This window comes from Dromaius novaehollandiae, chromosome 5 (genome assembly GCF_036370855.1).
Source record: "Dromaius novaehollandiae isolate bDroNov1 chromosome 5, bDroNov1.hap1, whole genome shotgun sequence".
NCBI lineage: Eukaryota > Metazoa > Chordata > Aves > Casuariiformes > Dromaiidae > Dromaius > Dromaius novaehollandiae.
Window position 1 is genome coordinate 66,594,776 of NC_088102.1, and position 2,992 is coordinate 66,597,767.

Below are 2,992 nucleotides of genomic sequence, written 5' to 3' on the forward strand. Positions count from 1 at the left end.
CCAGCGTGTTATGGCTTGAGCTCCCGCCTTTGTGGTTTAGACACTGAGGGATGCAGTTTTGTTATTTCTGGAATGTCAGAGAGTTTCACTCGGGGTGTTTCTTTGTTTTGTTTGTTTTCTGAAAGAGCCCAGCTGATACCGTGTTTATAGCCAGCACATGTTCTTTTTAGCAAAATGGCTCTGCTTCTGCAGTGCTCTCTCCCACTTCTCCACTGGAGAGAGGGAGGATGTCCCTCTTGGAGGTACATCATTTCCCTCACTGGCCCTTATATGTGGAGGAAGCGACTGTCTCTAGCAAGGAAGTGAGTCTGTTTGTGTCATTCCTCCTCCCCTGCACTTTCGATGCTGTCCTGTCTTATCCACCGCTCAGTGCTTTACTCGTTCTGATCCTCTGCCCCTCTAGGCCACATCAAGCCCCTTTCCTTTTCCTTACTTGTGTGCTCTGTTTCTGCATGTCCTTCTTCCCTGTTTGGTCGAAACCTTTCTGGGGTCGTGATTTATCACGCTAGGTGACATCTTGCCTTGTAACGTCGCAGTACCACTGTTGAGTGCTCAGCATGGCATATAAAGACATGCCTCTCTTTTTTGGTAAGGGGTCCCTCAGGCTCACCCCCCCAGCATCCCGCCTGTCTGCTCAAGTCACGTCTTGCTGCTGGATGTGACTTTTGCGGTGCGTTGAACTGACAGACTGGTGATGGGAATAATCTTCGTAGTTTTGACGGCGCGGGAGGGAATGGAAGGAGCAGAAATACCTGGACCAGTAGGAGAAAAAGCCTCCCAAGTCTGGCAGACGCGGAGGTAAAACGTCTTCCAGTGCCAGCTGCTGGAGCAAAGCAGAAGACTCACTGAAGTGGAGCCAGCGTGCTCAGGTCTGTGATTCCCCTGGCTGCTCGGTAAACGTGCAGCCGAGATTGTGCTGCCTTCGTGTTAAGGTCTCGTATCGCTACCCAGGGCTAGGTAATGCCTGGTGTCGCAGGCTATAATCTACGGTCTTTGTGCTTTGTTATAGCGTGGCTATGCGAGCTCGTATTTCGGGGTGCTTTGACTATTAACAACACGTTTGCGTGTTATCTTTTTCCCTAAGTAATTGCAATGGATCTGACAGACAAAACACGGAGAGAGAAAGATCCCTTGCCAAGAGGACACGCTGCACGGAGAGGTATGGAGCCCGTAGCGCGTTCTCCCAGCAAGGCCGAGGAGGGGTGTTGCAGGCCATGGATGGCAGGACTCGTCCTTACCATTCGGTAGGTTCTCAAAGACGTTTGCAGCCAAACTAAAAAATATAATCAAACCAAATTATAACAGCTGCATTTTAAATTTCCAGCTGTCGTTTCTTTCTCAATGGTGTTACCACTGTTAGGTAGCCGATAAACTCCTGTAGCCAGCAGAAGTTCTCTTTCAAGGAGGACTTCGAGTTTCCTAACTTTATCCCTCCTCTGAATTGGAGCTGTTCTCCTTTCGATCTTTTGAGCTTGGCTGAAACATTTCACATTTACGCTCTTTAGGGTTATATTTTATCAAGACCACGTAAAACACCAACCCAGCGCGTGAGAGGGAGCACAGCCCCCAGAGCCCTGCGGTCCCGCCGTGTCTCTCCTTCTCCATCTCGCAAGCAATGGAGGCACTGGAGGAAAGAGCAGACCATGGGACCGAGGCCACCACCATGGTGTGAGCTGGCCTAGGCAGGAGATCCAGCTATGGGGGCTCGTTGTCCTCCCCCTGTGCCGATTTCCACCCCTTCAACCAGCAGTTACCATTATTTTAATTAACAATAAATAAGGAACAAGGAAGTTTGGAATCCAGGCATATAAAAATCCTCGGCCAAAAAGCAGAAAACACAGTGAAACGAGTTCGAGGAACTAATTTCCTTTCACAGTGACAGTTTTATCCCCTCCTGAAAAGGAAAAGGCAAGAGTGAAACATGCCTAATGCAACCACTAAACCACTAAAAAGGGCCAAGAAAAAGTGGTTGCTTAACAGCTTGTCTTCAAATAAAGGTGGAACAGAGCCGTACTTGTCGTAGGCCCGTTCTCCTAATCTTTGCACAGAATGACTAAGATGTTCATCATGCAGCAACCCCAGGACAATTACTGCTCCCTGAGTGCAGAGATGACCCTACACCTGGAGGTATTTTGTGGTGGTCTCAGTAGACCTGAAATCCCCATCGAGCATCATATAGCTAGTTGGCTCCGGCTCACTGGAAGGCGCCGATGGCTTTTGGGCATGCTTGTCCCCCACTGCCACCCCTTGGGGTGCACCCACACTCCCCTTGGGTGAGGAGCCACCTGGTTGATCCCGCTGCCATCGTGCCTGCTCCGGAGCCGAGTCCGGCGGGTGTCCCCTCTGCTCCTTCCTGCTCACGGGGGAGGAGGAAGGCATTAGGCAAATATCCCCAACGTGTTAAGATTCCTGCTTAATGAGCGCGTTTGCTCAGCGCAGCAATTTTGTGCCCTATCAGCAACCTTATCGGGCTGAGCCTGCCTCTGCCACCTGCAAGCAGAGATATCGGACGGGGGGGGGCCATAAACCCGTTTGTTTTACGTTCCTATGCACCGAAGGCAAGAACTGGTTTCAAAGTGAACTTATCGTTTTATTTTTGCCATAAAATAAGGGATAAAACGCGACCGGCTCGCTTTATGATTCGCTGATTGCAGATGTTTCCTGTCGGGTAGCTGGGGCGCTCGGCGCTCCGCAGCGACGCAAAGCGAAGGTGCTGGCGCCGCTTCGGGCACGTGTCGAGCAACTGTTGGGCCAGCAGCGCTTGCAAGCCGCCTCTTGATGAGGTGCCAAGTCCTATCGCTTCACCTCCCTGCGTGTGTGGGCACCTGTGTGAAAAGGTGAAAAAAACATTTCCGAAAGGGGCCGTAGAGACTAGGGGCAGAAAGCGAGGTGTGGTGGCACACGACTGCCCGCTGCCCCTTCAGGTGGGCTTTTAGCTCTCTGTTGGCCAACTGCTCAGACGTCTTACTCATAGTTCGGGCCTGAGTAGCGG

At 51.3% G+C, this 2,992-nt stretch overlaps 1 long non-coding RNA gene across 1 annotated transcript; it reads left to right on the top strand.

Moving 5' to 3' along the window:
- Window positions 1-216: 216 nt before the first annotated feature.
- LOC135328664 (uncharacterized) lies at window positions 217-2,622 on the top strand. The gene is made up of 4 exons (XR_010389624.1): window positions 217-588; window positions 714-869; window positions 1,085-1,244; window positions 1,506-2,622. It is a non-coding gene; the product is annotated as an uncharacterized LOC135328664 (long non-coding RNA).
- The last annotated feature ends 370 nt before the right edge of the window (window positions 2,623-2,992 follow it).